This window comes from Mycetomoellerius zeteki, unplaced genomic scaffold (genome assembly GCF_001594055.1).
Source record: "Mycetomoellerius zeteki isolate Tzet28-1 unplaced genomic scaffold, Tzet1.0 scaffold636, whole genome shotgun sequence".
Taxonomy (NCBI): domain Eukaryota; kingdom Metazoa; phylum Arthropoda; class Insecta; order Hymenoptera; family Formicidae; genus Mycetomoellerius; species Mycetomoellerius zeteki.
In genome coordinates, this window is record NW_017257650.1 from 109,791 (window position 1) to 131,822 (window position 22,032).

A 22,032-nucleotide genomic window follows, 5' to 3' on the forward strand; every position below is an offset into this window, starting at 1 on the left:
TGTCGCCGACGAGATGCGATTGCGAGAGTTGACCTCTTATATAGCCGGATAAGCTGTCGAAATAACTGGCCGCTCATCCGGGGACCGCTCACTGTCGACGAATTTCCAGGTGATTCCAACTTTGCGCGCGGAGAGAGAAAATTTCGGCCGTGTAAATTTTCGGACTTTGACAGCGGAGCGAAATTACGAACGGAAGAGAAGGGTTAGGCAGAAAGTTAACGAGGCTTCTCTCTTCTATTACGTTTCCTGCATCCCTGTTTGATATAAAGGCATAAACGCGGTGCTTCGTGCAAGAGAAATGGCTGCCGAAAACGTCATCACCGTTCGTTATCGCGATCGATCGCCCGTTTATCCCTCAAATTGCTCTTACAGCAGGTGTTAATGTGATACACAGAGAGCAAGAGAGCATTTTACAAAGTGGCTTTGAGAAACTGAGGAATATCGGATCAGTAATTGCTCGCGCGATATCTTCCGCAACACAGATGAGATGTGACTTTAGTAACTGTAAAGGCTACATGGCACACAAAAGAAGGCAGTAAGACGTAAGCAGTAGTAAATCCAAAATGTTGATTTGCTTACTGCTTACGCCTCATTGTTTAAGTTTTTTTTGTGTGCCATATCGTTAAATTTACACGAACAACAAGTATTTACATCGCAATTGCATTTTTTGCAGGTGTGCTTAAAAAAATTGAATATCAGAGACATGTGAATAGAATTTTATTATATTATTACGATATTTTTGCGCGTACTGTTCTACTTGTAGAATACTGTAAGATCTTAATCTGTGTCCCGTAAGAAACTTCCTTTTTTATATTATGCGACACTTCGTGTACATCGAGAATATTTCGCCCTTCTTCGCTCCACCGCTAAGCGCCTCGTTCCGCGGAGATGCAGCCGTTGCGGATTTTTATCGCGGGATTTATTGCGCATTTCGATGAGATAAAAATTTCATGGCGCTCTGCTCCCCGAGGCTGGATATTATAGCGGGAAACCCGGCTTCTCTCAACCATAATTAAAATTAAATTGCAGTTAGCTAAGACGAAAGTGCTCTCTTCGCCAAAGCCGAAAGCTTAATAGCATTGCGTAGGATGCACGGAGGAACAGGAGAAAGGAAGATGATGCGTCTGCACGTTGTAGTTCGCCGCTCGTGTAAAGACGTTGATGACGACGATGAGAACTTCACCGACTTCCGTATCTTACGCTCATTTGCCTGCATTTGAAAACGTTATTAATACAAATTGGAACAGCAGTCCCCTCCTCTCTCTTTCTCTCTCTCTCTCTCTCTCTCTCTTTTTCTTTTTGCGAAACTTCCGACCGATCTATCTCCCAATACGACATCTTGATAATCAAACTTACTCCTCTGAGCACTCAGTGACAGCGTTGTCCCCTCTTCCATCCATTCTCCTTCGGTTTATGAACGTGAAGAGAATTACGAGTCTATTAGTTCTAGAATTAATTTGATAATTTTACGGGATATTTCTTGCTTAATTGGCTGTCCGTATTAGTTTCGTAAATCATACGAAATAATTATGATATATTTTAAAAGTATTTGTGAAATTAGATTGATGAACAAGATTAATACGCATATTTTTAATTTATAAAAAATATTTGTAAAATCCTATATAAGAAAAATTAATTATTAAAAATATGTATTAAAAATATTTTAAATAATGTACATTACATTACGCTACTATATATACAAAATGTTGAAATATTCATTATATGTACAAGAAAACTATTTTTACGCAATGTTTTTATCGAGAAATGTAAAGAGAGATTTTGAATCCTTTTTCCCTTATGGAATATTCCTGTTTGCAGATACTTCCTTCTTCGAGAAAGATCTTGATAAAAATATTGATGTAATATCACGAGAAAGCGCTTGAAAGCATTCGAAAGAGAGAATTTTCATTGATCATTCAGTAATACCGCTTCGCAAGTTGAAAACACGGAACGTGCTTTATTTACGGATTGCTATAAAGCTATTGTTTTTACCAACATGTTGACTAAATATCACTTGATATTAATTTATTATTTTATGTCCACTTTTGATGATTCGTGAATAATGTATTCACAACGATAATACGTTTCACGCTGGTAGTGTGACGAGTTGAGCGCTTCCATTTCAATCAGCAACGAGAGCAAACACAATTTAAAAGTACATTTTGCAATAGAAATATAACTCGTTAAAGCATGAACAAGAGTCCAAATGACTGAGTTGGATGTAACATCGCGAAAAATATCTGGAATATATCGTTACACGAAAATTGATTAATAACGAGTTTTTAAATTTTTTTTTCAAATGGTTTATAACAAAAATATTACAGATTTGAAATTATTGTAAAATAATTAACAATTCATAAAACAGAATACTATAATTGAAACAATAATTTTTATAAAACTTGTAAAAATCCAACGTTAATTTTCAGAAGGTTAAACAAACTAATTGTTTTTTAAATCTGGCAGTCATGCAGTTAACTGGTTTAACATTTATTCAAATTTTTTAGAATTTCTTTAAATGTATTAATTGATATTATTAAGAATGACATACACATAAATATTAATTTATTATTTAAATATACACATAATTATTGTAATATTTCTATCATTAAAAGTTCGTAAGGTATAAAAAAATCTCATTCATTACTCTCGCAATAAATTCATTTCAACTCTTTTATTTATTCAATTATTATATTATTTTCAGCTATTTTGTTCATTTATCAATCATTTATTGCGCTTTCTGGGAATCTCTTCAAGCGGTAATTTTAACGTTTGGAGGAACTATTCGCGCGTGAGACGAATAATCGAAGGATAAATTTTCCGCGAAACTCTCTCGCATAGCTTTGTCGAGGCCACGAGATTCGGAAGTCGATGCTATCGACAATGAAACAGTATACCGCTCACTGACATTGTGCCGGGGAGCTTATTTCCGGTGCGTACGCGGAAATCGAGAGGAACGAGGAGCGGTGGATCCGTTTACAAGATGCCGTGATTCATGGTCCGTGCAGTTTGCAAGTTTTGAAAGAAGACGACACGGTGTTTATTGTGCCAAGATCTGATGAACTGCAGAGGCAGTGTGGTGAGTTTCAACCAGCCGTCAGAGCTTATCGGCCGAATATCGACCATACGTTGCTGTTAATATTCGCATGAGAGGTCAGGTGAACCTCTACATATGTCTGTAACACGTGTGTGTCAAATTTCGGACGTTTGTAGAACACATGTCCCATTTCGAAAGAGATTCACATGGATGAGCCATTTATACAAACGAAAAAAAAGCTTTTATTAAGAAAAATCGTAAAAAGTGCGACATCATATTCTTATATTAATAATTCGTTACTGAAAAGAATGACTGGCAATTAAATTTATTAATGTTTAAGCGTTTTTTAAGATAACTTTCATATACGTATATAAAGTGCGTGAAAGTTCTTTTTTATGTCTTTAATGCATGTACATGGTAGATCAGCTTTTGTATAAAGAGAGATTAATGATTATTAGAGCTCTTTGTTACGAAAATATTGGTATCATATTATATCGGTAAAAGAAGTCCTCATTAAAATTCAAGCAGCGAAATATCCTGCGTGGAATTTTTGTTTTAATTATTTTTTACCGGTTGAAGGGGATATCGTGAATTCTTGACAATTTTTAGCTACGGAAATTCACTATAACAAAGAGGCGAATAAAACTTTCGTGAGAAAGAACGACGGGCAGACGTACAGGACTTACGGCTGCGAACATACATATATCAAGCTTCGTTGCATAAGTAATTACGTTTCATGTTAAAATTTGCTAAATTTTCTCGTCAGAGGGGATATTCTCACAATGAGACTAAAAGTCAGAAGAAAGATTAGCGGGACACACATTGCGAAAAGTAAATGTTTTATCTCAACGTGAGTGGAGAGAAAAAGAGACGGAAGACTCCGATTCTAGCGAGATACGCCGTGAAGAGAAATGGAAATTTCATTTACATCTTAATGGGATTCAATTATTATCTCTCTTTAATCTAGTCTTCAGTTCTTCCGGAAGTCAGACGATTTTCGATTTCATAAGCGGCGAGTCTAAATGCGATTCTATGGTGCGATTCTGCAACGCAGCGCGAAGTCGTCTGTCCGTCGGCGTTTTACGAGGCTTTCGTGGTTCAAGATGAGTACCAAAATAGATCGTGTTATCGGTGCGGTGCATGCAACACGACATTACGCGATATACAGCAACAGGTCTGCGCAATGTTACGGAAAGTGGATTTGGTCGGTCGGTGGGTCGGTCTCGGGAAGGCGGCGGCAACGGTGTTAAGCATGTTTATTCACGACGCGTGGGTTCGATTGGCGGAGTCGCCGTTACGCCCGCAGCTAATTAATTGGCTTGGCCGTCTCGACAAATGCCTACTAGCGATCTCAATTGAATCAAGCGTATTCTCAATCGAAAAGAATAACGCCCTTCCGCAGGGCACAAATAAGTGCCACCATTTCCAGTTGATACTTTGACCAATAATAGTTCAAACGACGTCGAGTACAAACAAGTTGGAAATTTAATATATTATACATATATTCATTATGTATATGGTTACTTAACTCGCATGAAATACAAATACATAATTTATGCACATGTAGTTTGTACAATATAAACCTATGCATATTGGAGTATCAGCTGTTCGGAATTTATTGATCATATTCTAAGTTATAATTATGAACCATTTGGTGTTTCTATGGAATTATATAGGGAAGACAAAAGACGCTCTACGTTACGTTCAGAAATACAAATATATAATATAATATATTACGAAAATAATGCAAGAACGTTGAAAGATTTGATGATAATATAATTAATAACATATAATAATTTATTAAAATATATACAATAATAAATTATTACAATTCAATAAATAACGAGTATCAGCGAGCGTGAACATAATTTTTTCAAGGGGCATTTTGCTGATTGATGAGCAAATCGATGGTTGCGAATTTTAAATCTGATTTAAACGGAATTTTGAAAACAATTCCCAAACAGTTATGAACGAGTCATGAAAAATTCAGATTTTTCCCTTAATAAATAAAGACATCGAGAGCTAACTCTTTATTGCAGTGATGTCCAATATCGTTCGCCACTCGCCACATGTGGCGAATAGGTTATTGTACAGCACTATATCCTCGGCAAAACAAACGGCCGTATTCTGGTATCTATGGACCATTTAATCGATGCATATCTTTCCTTCAATAATAGAGGTTAATTAATTTTAATGACGCAATCGACGATTTACAAATTACGATCAAATAATAACAATCCTTTTTAGATCAATTCATATTTTTGTAGTACCTACATTTTACATTTCGAATATATTTACACCCACTCTATAATTCTTTAACTACATGTATGTTTAGCGCAATATATTTGTCATAATATTTATTCCCCTTTTCAATGCACCTTTCCCCTATGCATCAATCTCGAAATTGCGTATTTTAATGCCAACCTATTATGATAATGAATCGGAAATACAAATCCAGTGTGATGCAATCGTCGATAAACTGTCGGTTTTTATCCAATGCGAGTAAAAGAGCGCTCGAATAAAAAAAAAGCCAAAAAACCCATATCCAATTTCAGAATCGATATTTTCCGTCAACCGCCTCTTTATTAAGCCTATGCATCTCACGCGTTTTTTACGACTAGTTTATGGCAAACGTCAGATGCAATTCGTAAACAGCGTGCTACTGCAATTTCCCACGTACCGCCTCGACCGCTACCGTGCACACTCTGTTAAATCAATATAGAGGCTTCAGCATTCGTACGTATGCACTGTTCGTGCTTTACATCGAAAAAAAAAAGTATATATATATATGGACCTCTCGCGGATCCTATCACTGACAGATTAATAAATAGCTAACGGGGTCAACGAGCGAAAATATAATTAATTATAGGATTAGGATCGACGACGAGATGTAATAGTACCTCTTTAGTCTTCAAAAGAACTCATTTTCACGAGTCATCTCATTATGCTCGCCATTGTGGAACTCAATCGGGATTTTCAAGTGCGAGTTGTATTATCGATCGTAGTTTCTTCAGTTTCTAAAGCGAAATGATGCTCTCGTTTATATGAGTAAGATGCCCTTTCATCTATCAAAAACGACGCAGCAAAAGGGCAATTAGATATCGCTATCGATAATCCTATTGACGTGGAAATTTCGTCGACGCATCCGTTGCTAAATAATTCGTTGTTGATTGACGTCCAGAAAATTGTACAAAGCAAGCGAAAATCAATGCGCAATGGAAATACACCCATTCTAATCCAACGGCGAAATCGACAATAACGTTTGATTTTTTATAGATCGGATGTAGCTTCTACCTCAAAAGTAATACAAATTGGGTTTTTCGAAACAGCGAGAGATATGAAATTGATAGCTTTTAACTCGACGACATAAAAAGCGCTTGGAAGGGTAAAGGATCAAAATTTTATGAGATCCTTGCAAAAAAGTTTTTTATTAAAATAATCCAAGGGAAGCAGAAAACAATGGCTGCGCCGCACGCATCGCAACATCGCGTCGTAATGGCAAATTCTTTGGTTAATTTAGAGTCGACTTTTCCCCGGCGAAAATATCGAAGCACCGATATTTTAAAAGAAGTAAGGGATTTTCGAAGAACGAACTAAGTTTCAGGCATGCAACTTAATTGAACGCTGCATTTCTTCTGAATTCTTCGAATTATAATATTAAATATTTTGTTAACTGCATAAAAAGAACTATTTTGCTCAAGTATTTAAAAATTTAGTTAGATACAGATCTAAAAATAATTGTGTCGGAAACCATTAAAATAATTACGTAGAAATCTCAAGTATAACGAGCAAAAAGTTTTGACATTTCAGTAACCAATTCGAGTGTCCCACATTGAAAAAAAAGAGTCTGATAATAACTATGAAATGTTGAGTGAAATAATTTCAATCAAATGTTCGGTTAATATAACCGAACATTAATTTTACTTTTCTAAATATTTGATAAATATTATCAAACATAATAACATAATAATATAATTTGGTAATAACTACTAAATATTTAGAAAATACATAATTTTGATAGTCTATAACAAAATTATTTTCTAATCTGTATTTAGCTAAATTTTTAGATACTTTAGCTGAATCATTCTTTCCATGTATGCATCTCGCAGCGTTTTTGTTTAATTAGATTTAATGGAAACCGAATATAGCCTCATCGTCTGTATTTGCATTCAAAATCCCTTCCATCGCAATCGATCGCAACTCATAAACAATTTACGTCACGACTTTGTGGATCGAGATACATCTACTATGGGACAGTGTGTGTGATCTCGATGTGATGAGTATCGTGCGTCATTCGAAGTTCGATCGACAGAAGTAATAAAAGCTTATACGCGGCCTTTGAACCGCGTTTCGCAGTTACCCTCGTCCCTGAGAAGCATCCGATTGAAGGCTTTGATCTGTGCAGGGTACACACCATACATACGTGCTCTCGCATCTTGATTTCCGTATACGATTGCGTACGCGCTGCGAGCGTTATTGCAGCCCGTGGGGAATTGCGCCATCGAGCGAAATTCTTACAGCGATCGACCGACCAATCGATCGATTGGGGACCACGCGTTTCGATTACCTAGTATATCGATGAAGTTCTTAGCATGAATCGTATGGTATCCTCCATCGACCGAGATCGCAAGAACGTCTGTGTTCCCAAAATTTATCTCTCTCCATATCTTCTGTGCTAATCTCGCGGGTTTCATCGGACGACGATAATAGTCGCTGTTGGAAGTTGTTTCGCATGGGGCTCGCCTTTACCATTAAAACTTCACCGATCTATGCTAATCGATATTATTCGATAGCTCATTATCGTAAGCCCGATATCCGCAATATATAGGCAAGTTTACAAATGCGTCTGTACCTTTTAGAAACACAATGCTTGTTAACATCTACGTCTAACGATATTTTACACTCGGATATTATGATGGACATAATGAAAGAGATAAAGTGTTCCCCGTCAGTTTTATTTAACGAAGAATAGAGAGAGTTTTTTATCAATTAACTTCGAAAAAGTACGCGCGAATTTATCGTTCGACGAAGGATATATGGACACCGCGTGCGAGTATTGTAGAGAAAGAGATTTAAAAAGGGTGCGATAGGATGTCAAACGAGAAGCATATTCATTATTCCAAGCATATTTATTCACTCGTTAATTCAAATCACCCCCCGATAGTGTCGAAAACAAGATACGTCATACGAATAGACGAGTTGCTAAAGTGATAGAATGGAATACAAATAGGGCAGAATTTCCGCACGTATGCCTTTTCAGATTGACTTTAAATATTTCAACCGGTATTAACTGTTGCGAAAATTTTAAAATATACGACAAGCTTTTATCGCACGTCGCACATGCATGTTACTTGACAAATATAGTATAATATTATCGAAATAACGTCACCACACACGGGTCAAAATATTATCGATCCGTTCAAGATTCCGAAATTGTTCTAGAGAGAGAGAGTCTTTAAAAGAGATAAGATATTTGTAATTTAATATATTATTCTCTATACGATATCGTGTAAATAGTTTTCGAGATTAATTCTGCCGCAAATACCGAATAATGTCAGAAGATATGAATACAAGGTAACCTGTGCATTGCATGTAACACTGGCGTGTAAAACAGGATAACCGAGTAAATGCGAGGCATAGATGCAGCTTGTCGGTTCGTGCCGACGTATTATACAATATACAACCTGCCCTCCCCTCCCCTCATCGCCCCCCTTTCTCTCGCCATCTCTTCGAGCGTGTTGCACCGATTTACGTCAGTTTAATTCGCCGAGGTTCATTTCGACGTTGAAGAATTACAGCGCCGGGATTTTAATGCACGCAAGCATGCTGGCCTGCTCGCTCGCGTGCAACATACTACAGCCTCCCTCCCCAACGCGCCAATGTTTTTAATCTCTAAATTACGCGGTCGAATCGCTCAATTAAAGCTCCTCCCGTTCGTCCCAGTTTCTCCCCTCTGGTACCGCGCTCTCATACGGTCGAGTGTTTTCATGAAATAGCGCGCAAAAAAGTCCCTCGAGACAACGAATCCAATAGAGGGAATCGGCTCCCGCGGGAGCACAATCTAGATTACTCTGATACCTTGCGCGGGCGCGCGCGAGCCAGATCTATAAAAATGACGTTATACCGAATTCTGTCAAGCGCATTAAAAATATGTCTTGCGAAATCTTTCCGAATTTGACGAGTGGCGAATCTCCCTCGTGAATCTCGCATGAGTCTGGCCACGAGATGACGAACTTTTGATTAGCTCGTTTTCGTCAACTTCAGTTAAGATGGATATTAATTTATTACGCGCTCTAGAAAGATATCCTTTCGAGCGCTACAAAACTCAATATAAGTGATATTATATTACATATAGAACATTTTTGTAACGAGTTAAAAAAAAGGAAATATTAGATGCAAATAGAAAACAAAAAGAAAAAAAGAGTGTACTGATATACGTGTAAAAAAAAGTATTAATAAATTTATGTAGATTACAGATATAAAAAGAAAAAAGCTGCTGTGATTACGAGTATATTTATACTAAGCAGATAGGCAGTAAGTTAGAATGAGTAAGATAGTACACCGAGAGAAATGTTTTGTATGAATAATCATAATTTGGTTGATATGTAAATTAGAAAAATTTTCTTCAATTCTTTCTTGATTTATTCTCGGCGGTCTAATATGAATTAAAATTGTTAAAAACTTTCTTATTTTTAATTTAAAAATTATGTTGTTCCGCAATTATTTGGTTAGAATAACTAAATTTTTATTAGAACACAATTTTTTAATTAAAAAAATAAAAAAATTTTTGTAATTCACATATCAATCAAATTATGGTTATTCACAAAATATTTATCTCAGTGTACAAGATTGCATTCCTCAGTGCATCAAGATAAGATAGCATATATTTAAAAAAAGACATATAACCTTCTTTCTCATTCTTGTTTTGACGAAATCGCTCGTGACCCGACTTTGATATAGAAGGATCTCTATTATACGAGTATGTATATTCGCGTGATTAAAACGCATCGGGATCTCCATTCTGCAAATATCACAACTTCCACAAATTCTGCTGTGCGTGACGTCAACATTTCCTTTTTGAAATTTCCCAGAGATTTCATCGATCTTAACGTGAAATTTTTTTGTAACGTAAACGCTCTCACCGGAGAGACGCGAGTCGATTTCACGTATCCCGTCGGGTAATAAATTCTTAATCGCGCAAATGCGCGTGTAATACTCCCCGACGGATATTATTCTCGAATCAACTGAAAAGCGAGCCTCAAATGCTAATTCCGGTGATTCCGAGCCGAACGACGGAAGTGCTTTCTCGATTGTGAGTCACCCGGGTGTAAATTATACTCCACGCGACCATTCCCTGAGCTAATGTACTGGGACAGGATCTTTAGGTATAGAGCGTTAGATACCTTCTCTAAGAAGTTTCCAGACCGACCCCTTCATCACTAACAACAGGCAATCGGGTCTCCGTGCATAAAGCTTAGTACCGCTGCAGCGCTGTGCGGTAACATCGCAACGTACAAATTCTTAGCTCGCTGCAATCTTATTTAACCGTTCACACGAACTCGACATTAATTGGAGCGTCGCATCGCAGTGCTGGATAGTCCAGTGCTGCAACTGCTTCAATATATACATTTCATCGCACGTGACCGATTAAATGTGCTATTTTAATTAGTTATGTCGACAGTTAGAAAAACTAATGTAAACAGTACCTTGATATCTGATGGATAAAGCGTTTCATTAGCGAGCGTCTTTCCTCTTTCCACTTTTTTTTTTATCGAGAATCAGGAAGGGAAATTTAAACAGCGGCGCTTTGTAAAACACCCCGCTACTTAAACAAAAAAAGAATAAAAAATTAAGTAAAATAAACGTTCGGTAAAGGTGATCTATTTAATTAAAGCGCAATCATTAACGTAAATTGTGCTCGCTCTCAAGTAAATTCCTTTACCGATAGTTCATTAAACTTTTTAATCTTTCCGATTTTATACAAGAAATAATTTCTGCCCGTCGCCGCTTTTATTCCCCCCCCCCCCCCCCCCCCATATTTGCAACGATATTCTTTCGGTATCTTGCAACGTCGCGCCAACTTATTCCACAACATCGATTATGTTATTTATAAGAAAACACCGCGCAGTAGTGCTTCATAATATTTTTGTGAATTTTTATCGTGCAAATAACAAGGTATAACGAATAGAACGAAATTATTAAATAAATATTTAAATCTAGTATTATTATTTATTAAACGACTATATCTCTAACAGTAGATAATTAATATTATGAAACTAAAACTATGATCTTCAAAAAATTAATTTTTTGTAGTCTTTTTATGATTTAACGAAAAAGATTTACGCAGAAATTGAATTTATAATTCATTTCTCTAAAAAAATAAAATTTATATATATATATATACTTTCATATATTTTTAAAAAATGTTCGTTCGTTAAACTTTACTCGGGCATGTCCGGCTGTTCTCCATAGTTTTCTTATGATTTAACAAAAAAGATTTAAAATTCAATTCCTCTAAAAATAAATTTATAATACACCATCATATATTTTTAAAAACTATTCGTTTATGAAATTTTACTCGAGAAATCCGGCTATCTTCTATATTTGACAATAAAATCTTATATATAATATTTACTTACACTTTAAAGCAATCTGGCGCGATAGAAGAGATCCAAGAAATATACGTGTTATCATACAGAAATCATTTACGCAATTTCATCCGAATTGTGTAACTTGAGATATGTGAATGTACAACTTGTACGATTTGTACGACCCGTAAGTATTGTACTACAATGCTTCAATATTCACGGATTTCAATCATCGAACGTGAAAATCTAGTGGATTTCGATATCTCGTAGAGTCTCCGCTTTGGTGGCTCTACGTTTGCTTTAAGCACTGCGCGTACTGATTTCTGCCTAAGGCGAGGCATAGCGAGACGAGAACGAGGGAGGCAAGAACTTTCGACAGAAACCAATTACCTTCGGAGACGCGCTGATTTTACGCAAGACTAGCTTTACCGCGTCTCCGGCTGTCAGGCCGAAAGGCGGAAGACGGAAGAAGCACGGACCCGCGCGAAGCGGAAGGCTAAGCGGTGCGATTTTAAGCACGCTTACCTCGCGTAGCGGTCGGCGACGCTACCGCGTCGAATAAAACAAATTCGACCTAAGACGGGCGGAAGGGAACCTTCATCCAGAAATAACGGCACTCTCGTGCGCGGCCGTTTCACGTCGGAAACGAAAATACCTGCGGGACATCACGAACAGCGCACAATAGTGCGCGCGGTGGATTTTCGCGAACAAGGGCTGCACAACCCCCTTTTATTACACGCTCCTCCCGTCCCTCACCTTTATTCTTTCCCGTCTCTCTTTCGTCCGCCCTCTCGCAGTTTCGCTTCCGTACGTAACGCGTCAATAAGCGCGCGTGCAACACGAATCGAGATTTTTTCCGTCACACCCGTGTCGCAGCTTACCTTTGACATGCGACGGTGCACGCCCGCACCGCGGGATTTTTATCTGCCTCTGTTAACCCTCGCTGTATCCGCGCACCAGGTGACGCACGTTGAGTTTTTTCTCGATTGATGGAACATTTGATTTATTGAATTTTTTTCAAATATACACAAGAGAAAATTGCGGCGAACCATGTTGCTCAAAAATAACGTTCAACTCTTTAATCGTTGCAGAGTAGAAAAGAAATCAATTAATTTTACTTTCAGAAACCGCGATACTACATTACAAGCGATTACAATCTCCCATAATAATAATGTTGAATTTGCAGTATTCCTCATTTCAAGTTACATGGTCTCATAATATCTCGTTATAATAATTCCGTAATAAAAGCTTGATGCATTGTACTAATATTTTTATGCGTTACGCGATTTGTGAATGCAACCGTAGAATTGTAATTGGCAATTTATCAAATTAATTTCGCGCGTTTGCAAAATAATGTTAAAAATGATTTCATTATTTTTCATAATATCGCCATTTTTCCCACTTCACGTACATATAATATAACATAAAACTATGATACAGGACCCTCTATTCGTGAAATATAACGTCAGATACATAGCGCAAAACCTGATATCACAAGCGCACAGTGTGTGCTTTGCGACGCGTCATTTGTACCTTTTCCTTATTATCTACCTTGTTATATGAATACCATCGTAATGCTTTTGGAACATAATTTGTTTGAATAACAGAACATGATCTCTCTTTTATTATGTTCTCGCATTATTTTATTATTTTAAAAAAGTCATTTTCTACTCTTGGACTCGCCTACTCAATACGACATGCGGACTGCACTTATAAATATTAATAAATATGCAGTTTTCCTTGTATCGTCGTCTTATTATATCGTTACTATTTAAACGCAAAACCGTTTCTAGCAATCATGCAAGTTTCTCATTGTGTCCTCGACGCGGTTCAGTTGTGTTCAGTAAACTATAAGCTCTAACTAGTAACTAACTCTTCGTACAAATGTAATTCGATCATTAATAACTTAAGATTTTAGTACGTTTCACGAGACCAACGCAACGGAGGAAATCTGTGTTTCTTGAGAGAAAAATAATATTTTATAGAAATACATTTTAAAAAGACTTTTCAGATTTGTCGTGCGCGGTTTTCGATCCCGCTGGGAAATATATGCCGCTCCACAAAAGATGCGTCATTGGACGATGACGCATGATTGTGTCGACATTTTACATGCGATGCATTTTACATGGTGTTCACAACGCTCGCAAACATTATTTGTCCTTGTTTAACATTTGATAAACAACAAGGATGAAATGATTTCATGAGCTTTGCGAGCGTCAACTGGAACGCGTCAACTGGCGAGAGCTTTGATTGCGCTCACACTCAGATTTCCATGGCAATTGGGCAAGTTGACCATATCCCGGCCACTGTTGCGTCTGTTTCTCCTAAGCGCTTTTTCATAGTTTCCCGCGTACAGATAGCTCGCTAAACTCTCTTCTCTCTCGGCAAACTCTCGCCGTATTTACCTCTCAGCACTGTTCAGGGCATTCTCTAAGCTCGAGAATACTCTACGATGTTGCGGCATCGGATTTCGAAATCTCCCTATTTATTCGTTCGCCAGGAGCCGACCAACGGAAGAGGAGAGCTTTTGCGGCCGCCGACGCATTCCATTTTACACGTGAAAACCGCTCCGCAAAAGATATTTAATAAGCCGGCCGCTTTGTGACCCGGAAGCAATTAATCATCAATGATACTGAATCGATAACGAGACCGACTACGCAACGCGGCATGTACTATATCGACGCGATTAATTCATGTTAATTTATTAATAAAGTCGAATAATGCGCTCGTGAAGCACCGCGTTTGCGCGCGCGCGAATGGACCATGCCGCTTTTGAATTCATTATACAGCTAGCGTTCACGTAATATACGACGGATCCTCCCACGCGTGCACAGAGGGCATTATTTAAATTTAATTAATCTCAGGCTTTTGCTTACTGGCTCACTTTAATTAATCCTTGGTGCGCGAACAGGATTATCCTGGTGGAGAATGATCGAGAACTATGGATTCGTGAGTTGCGAATTCGAAGAAATCATAAATGTGGTCGAATCGTATATGCAATTTCGCGCAAATAGGACTAGTTATACATAGGTCCTATCATTGATCATTTGATACTAAAATTTGCCAAACCTACACGCATGAATAATATATACAATATTACATAAATCTAATTTAATAGCGTGAACATTTTGGTAATAATGAAATATGCCTTGAATTACGATATCTGTAAAATGTTTCTGAATTAATTGGCTAAATTTTGCAGGCATTAGGCGTTAACAAATTTCAAGGTAATTCCATTCCAAATGTTTGGGAATACTTTTCCACGCTCACTGAATTCTCATCATTTAATTGATTAATTTAAGCCGATTAAGGCTTATTTATTGAAACATTTAATAATAAAATTAATGAAAATTAAGAAATCACAGAAAGAGGATATCGATCTCAAATTTTCACTATATGAAGTTTTCACTACTAAAAATGATGTTAAAAATCTAATGTAATATATTGTAATTTAATAAGGTAAATTTCATTAAGAATAGTCATGCACTCGCTAAATAAATCTTCTTTATTCAAACAAAACATACTTAACATTCTAAGATTCCACGATATTGTAGTTTCACCGTAGTGGCTCTTCTGAATAGAATATTCCATGAAAACTGTCCCAGGTGGAATCTGTCAGACTTTGAAAATGCTTTATTCACGTGGTTTTAAACGAAGACTTTATGTGAAAGCAGATTCGATTCGAGACATAGCAGTAGGGGAGACTGGGACTAGTAGACTATAAAGGTAGGCAAACTAACCGAATCTCAAAAACATAACTCTGGGGACATGCGTAAACGTGTCTGAGCACAGCAATGACAATGAGGCCACTCGTGATACCTCGATGCGGATGCATCTTGTTGGAAAGTTGATACATTTTCGAAAAATAAGTATAAATATTTTTACTCTTGAACTTTTTGTTTTAGAGTCATATACATAGTTGTTTGAAGTATTAGATTTCTGTTTAGATTGTAAATGTTCTTACTTTAAAAAGTTCTTACTTTAAAAAGTCCAACAGTTTACTTTTGTTTATCTGTCTTTGTATTCGTATACCGTAAATGTTTTAAAAAATGAAACGAGGCTATTAAGCCAACCTTATCGTGAGGCTATAATATGAATGACGAGTCTTACACCTAGTACTTTTATTGTTTTAAATGTTTTATTGTTTTAATCGTTTTAACCTAATGCAATAACTTTTTTAAGTTTAATGAATTTGAATAATAATAATATACAATAACAATTCAATATTAACAGATTCTGATAATTTTTTTATTTCATTAAAGATATTTTTGTTTAAGATGTATCTTGTACTTTTGTGTATATTTTTCTTTAAAAAAATATAACTTACTTTCTCTCTCTCTCTCTCTCTCTCTTCTTGTTTACTTTTATTCTATAAACGAGTTATACAATACTTTTATAAATAAATTTTATTCTTTGTAAAGTTTTATTAAGATATAATAAAATATATTAAAGTATACTTAAAATATACTATACTTTAATTTAATTATCTTATAGTCACAGCATATCATGTGTCATCTTAGAGCTGGTTGACATATAAGAAATATAGTAGAAAAATTATTTCTATTTATTTTCATGTTTTCTTATAAGATATCAGTTTCTATTTATTATTAAAATATTAGATAGTCAAATATATGTAGTAACTGGATTAGAATTTACTTTTTCGATCAGTCTCTTAGTTTTGTCTTTAAAAATTCAAAATTAAAAAGTTGGTCTACTAGCCCTCTCCTTTAGTACAGAGCTGTAATATTTTAGAAGTGACGAAATCGTGATTTTTTAAAATAAGAAACGATTACAGGATCTATTCACGGAAGAAAAAAAATGCAAGATTAAAATGCGGGTTAAACGATGAGAAGAATCACGGTCCTACAATCTTCTCAATTCTAAATCGTGCGAGCAGCTGACGCGAGTTCCGCTATCGTACACAATACACACACACATATACATAAAACATGGACATAGAACACATACGACACACACGGTAAGGCAGATATTTTCAGAGTAAACATTTCGTTCTTTCGCGGTGACCCATAGGCGATTATTCGACGATGTAGACTTCGTAAGCTCTCCGTTTGAGAAAATAAAGCGTTAGCGAAGTGGATTCTCTCCTTGCGCACCGATATTAACTTCTTCGGTTAAAAAAAAAAGATTTAGTAATCGATATACACACGCGGTCGTTCTTCCTCACCGCGAAAAGTAACGTTTTTTTAACGAGGCGAAAGTAAATTTCGTTTGGTATTATGCCTGTACTGCTAAGTTGATTAGTAGGTATGATATATTTGGTGTCAAGTGAATTATTTCAAAATACTTTTTGCCAGGAACAATGTAATGTTATTGCAGTCTCGCAGATTTTTCGTGAGAATATACACCGGCAAAATATATTACAAAATTATTGCCATGTGTGCAATTTTCGCACATGCAACGAATTTTTAATTTAAATAATATATATTTTTAATTATTATATTAAAAAAATATACATATATTTTTACTAAATTCTGTAAAATAATAATAAAATAACAGCGGAACATAATTAAATTATTTAATTTAAAAAATTATTTAACTTATTCATATTATTACATAAGACACAAATTATCCTCTCCTCTTTGATGTCAAAATGTCGGCAAATATTAATTTTATTTCATCATTACCATCGCGATAAAATTAAAATCAACGAACAGATTTTAAATGCTATATAGCGCAATTCTTCCTTGAACAGCACATAAAACTGCGTGCATTTTTCAAGTAAATTCTAAAGAAGAATTGAATTCTTCGCGTACATCTGTTCACGTAGAGAGCAGGCTGAATTTTCGCCCTTATACTTTCTTGCCTCATAGAATCTCGCGTTCTACGTTTTCTTCGGCGTTTTTATCTCTTTCATGAAAGAAACAGTTACGCAACAGCGAATATGTTAACAACGAAGTCACTAAAAAATAGAGATACTCGCCCGCATCAAAATGTGCGCATCGCTATTCCAGACAGAAAACATACCGAGAATCCAGAAAAATCGTATAAAGTATACATGGAGGTAGATTACATATATGCATAATTCCGAGTGATTTTAAAACTAAATTTATTTTTAAAAAACATGATTTCCCTTTTCGCGCATTATTTTTTATGTAATTTAAATTTGATAAAATATTAAATATTTGTAACTTTGAACTATTATTTTTTCATTCTATCTGTTAATAAAAGAATATAAATTTTAAAGATATTGTTTTTAAACTGCTTTTCTTTCATGCGAAAATCTTTGAACTTCAGAAGATTAAATGCCGATCATTTTCCTCAATAACGCAACCAACGATCAAAAAGTTGTTAGACGTAATTCCGAGAAAATAGATCTCAGAATTCCTCTTCTTTCTCTCGTCTTTATATTACAAATAAAAATTTCTCTCTTCCATGCCAAACTGGAAGTCTCAAAGGTCAAAGTAGCTGCAGTAGTTTACGGTAGTTAAAAGTGGAACTATTTCAATCGTGCCCTGACGTTTTCTCTTGAAAGGAAAATTCTTACGGAAAATATTTTCTGTTCAACATGGAACGCACTAATTTCGTCGTCGTCGACTGTTACTCTTATAACGGGAGCGTAAACGAGTCTCGGGAGGCGCCTTAATTCGCCGCAAGTTCGAGCAAATAAAAGCGCGACCGGAAGATGAAGCTAGTAAAACCACGATGACTCGGGAGCATAATTGGCACCTAAGTCCAACCATTGGATCGACGCGGGCTGCATTTATTAACTGAGTCCGCTTACCTCATTCCGCGGAACGTGACTTTGCGTATAAACAGACAGAGAGAAAGAGATGTAAAGAAGAAAGGGAAAGAAAGGGAAAGAGAGACGGTGATAAGTTACGCATGATTTTATTTGCATCGTTGTGCGTCACGCGCGACGATAGGAGCACGCATGCAAAATATTGCAAGTGCGCACGTTAGCGACCGGCCCCGTTTTCTCTCATGGTTGCATGTAGGAATGCACTTTACATGTCGCGCAATGTATCGTTCTTTCGGTAGCAGAAGGTGAGAATTTCCTTCGAGATGATCTAGTTTGCACAGGCACAAAGAAGAACAGCGACGTGTATCCAGTTACGCGAAAAAGTAACGACGATTTTAAGATGCCGAAAAAATATTTTCGAATGTTCTTTTCGTATCGCTCCAAATTATATACGTACGAAAGTACATGCAGTGACCTGGATAGCAACGAGACGATTAATCTGATTGGAAATATGTGTCAAATAATCGAACCTAATCGCCCCTGGGAACAATTGCATATTGTTATTGCTTTATGAAATAACAGCTATTACACTCATTTAAAAATTCAGTGAATGGGTTTATATATGTTAATCGACAACATATTTGTGAAAAACGAATTCGTTTTTTTAAATAATATAAAAAAATGTCAAATATAAATACTTTTGGATATTAAATTTATAATATGTCTTGTTAAAGGCTCGGTTAAAGGTTAGAAAAGCATAGGTAATGAAAATTTTAATAGAAAATATAAAAATTAAAAAATTCGCGAGCTTCTAAGAAAAAAAGCAAAAACATAACTATTTCTCGATGAGAATCGGAATATTTTTAATTAAATAAAAGTAATCAAACTAAATATCGAGATAGCTGATCGTATTCTGCTGACACAGGGGAATCAAGAAATTCTCTCTAAAAGTATAGCGCAACTTTACTGAAGTTCCTGAATAGACCATAAAATAATGATAATAATATGCAAGGAGATACGGCGGCGCTTCACTTTGAGAAATGCTCGGTTTCTCTCTCTTTCTCTCGGCAGTGGCGATGATTTACGGATGATTAAATTTGCAAGGGCCCGCTCTTTGAAACGCAACAATGGCAGTCTCTTTTCGCGTTTGTCTCGTCCGGAAAAATATCTCACGGTGAGAATATCGCGCCGAGACGTTGATACTGCTTCTCACGTAAGTTTTCTCCGCCTGCGACGCGGCGCGGAAGATAAAAGCACTCGCGCGCGTTTTGTGTACGAACGCGTGCTTGAGAACGCGAATGAGCATATTCGTAGAGAGAGAGAGAAGAAGAAGGAAGAAAACAATAAAATGAAATACATTCATAGTTCCATTTCGCGCGGCGCAAGAAGGATTCGAAATCATCCGAAACGTCGATCTTCAAAGACGTTCTTAAAGAATTAAGAAGATATTCTAATAAACTAAGCAGTATCCGTGATTGAGTGCAATTTTACGCTGTCCTTAATTGCATTTCACTGGAGTATCGTACACATGTAACTCTATTTTAGTTTGTACAATAAAACAAAAAACGATAAAAGAGAGCACGATGTATTTTGCGTTGTTTTTTTTTAAATAAAAAATTATTTTGACTAATAACACGAATGGTTAAATGAAAAAAATATTTACGTATTCAATACATTGTAAAATAATGTACTCTGTGTGATTGCTAAAAATGGAATATTATATATATTTGACGTCCGAGAATACGTCAATTGCGCACGTTTATTTTTATTTCTGACTAAAAGGACAGACACTTCCATTTCGTTCATTTTTGTTTTCAAGATACTTAAATCTATATTTACCAGAGGATTCTGTTAAGTAATTACTTTTGTGAAAATCGCTTTCCTTCTTGATTAGAAAAAAAAGTTGCTGGGATGAGGATTAAGTACTTTCCTCTATACTTACTGAAAACGTTGAGGGGTTCTTAGTTACCCCGTAAGCGTACTTATGAGTTAAGTAGGGTTAATCGAGATAATTATCGCACTTATCCCCCATTGTTATAACAAAGAGGTACTCCCATTGCATTACCATAATCGTCGCCATTCGTGTTACCGCAATATTTTACAACAATAAGAATTACACAGTTGCAAACTTAAAAAAAAGTAGCCGCTTATTCCAAAATAAAAACGAAATAAAATTATCGATTTTATTATAACAAAGTAAACAAAGTGATATATGTATAGACGTTAGATTAAAAAAAAATGCAAAGACGAAAGTAGCTCATACATTAGCATCATTTACAAATAAATATCATATTGATTTATTATATTATTCACCAACACTTTGATTGCACGTCACCTATATTTAGATGACGCTGAAAATCGTAAGTATTCTATTATTCATTTGAGAGTTTTATTTATTCCATTAAGAATGATTTTATTAAGTATTTAAAACATAAAGAAACAATATAAATTATATTAAAATATAAAAAAAACAATCAATATTAAAATTGTCGAAAAATTTTTAGCAATAGTTTTTACGAGCACATTGAAGTAGGAGCTATGATAGGAGCATGTTGGAATATGTTGGAATATACGACATAAACAAACCTTATGTTTATTAAAGATGTACCACAATCCAAAGCATTACTAAAAATATAAAAATTTTATAGGTAGTTCTATTATTACATCTATGCGATTTGTATACAGTAATTCTTGTAAAATCGTGTTTTGTAGTATTTTGCAAATTTAATAAAGAGGCAGCATTACGAATTAAATCAAATTTTTTATATACATATACTAATACAACTTTAACAAATATTCGTGCAAAAGTCATTTGGACCCACTTACTCGGTTAAAAGTTATTTACCTAAAACTGCAGCAAAATATGGTAATAGCGTTGCATAATCCATCAAAAGCCAAATAATATGATGTTTTTTTGTTTTTTATAGTTACTTTTAGAGCGACATATTTACGACAAAATTTTTTGACTGACATCAGTTGATATTTGGCTTTTTTCAGCTGATTTTTTAAATGATATTTTTAGCTGATATACATACAATCAAAATATTAAATTTGATATTAAAATCAGCTTGAGAGTCAAAGTATTAACAACTCTGAGTAATGTTTTTTTTCTCGTCGTCGTGACAACGGTAAAGATAACTCCCGTCTGTTTTCTAAAAATAAGCGAAAGTAAATTAAGCGCAAAATTCGTCATTAAATTGGTCAAACAAAGGCGACGCGCCGAGGGATTTGTCGAATATATCTGACAAGCGACGAGTCTATCTGAAACCAGTTTTACTCTGAAGCTCAGTGTTACTCGATGTACCTACGTATACGGCACCGATTGGAAAGAACCGATACGTCACCGATACCATAGATCTCAACGAGCAAGATGAGACAAGACGAGATGAGTGAACGAACGATCACGAACGAAACGATACTCCAGATAGAGCAGCGAAGGAGCGTACGGAACGCCTAGCTGTCTCTTCGACCTTTACGTCCATCCCGTGAAAGGATAGATAAAAGGACGTTTCGCTCCTCGCCGACGCGCATAAATCTACGTATTTCAACGCGCCGTTCGCGGGAGGGGAATACCGGAGATAACGCGTCCCATATTTCGAACCGTACTCTGTACCGTCGGAATAAACGCGCCGTGTACCGAAATACGAAAGATAAATGCGACGTATCACATCGTACGTGCGAGTACGTACGTAAATTTATTCGGCCGTACA

At 35.9% G+C, this 22,032-nt stretch overlaps 1 protein-coding gene across 4 annotated transcripts in view; it reads right to left on the minus strand.

The window, feature by feature from the left end:
* Lapsyn (Leucine-rich repeat activity-regulated protein at synapses) overlaps window positions 1-22,032 on the minus strand; it is an 88,805-nt gene that overhangs the window by 5,751 nt on the left and 61,022 nt on the right. The window lies entirely within an intron of this gene.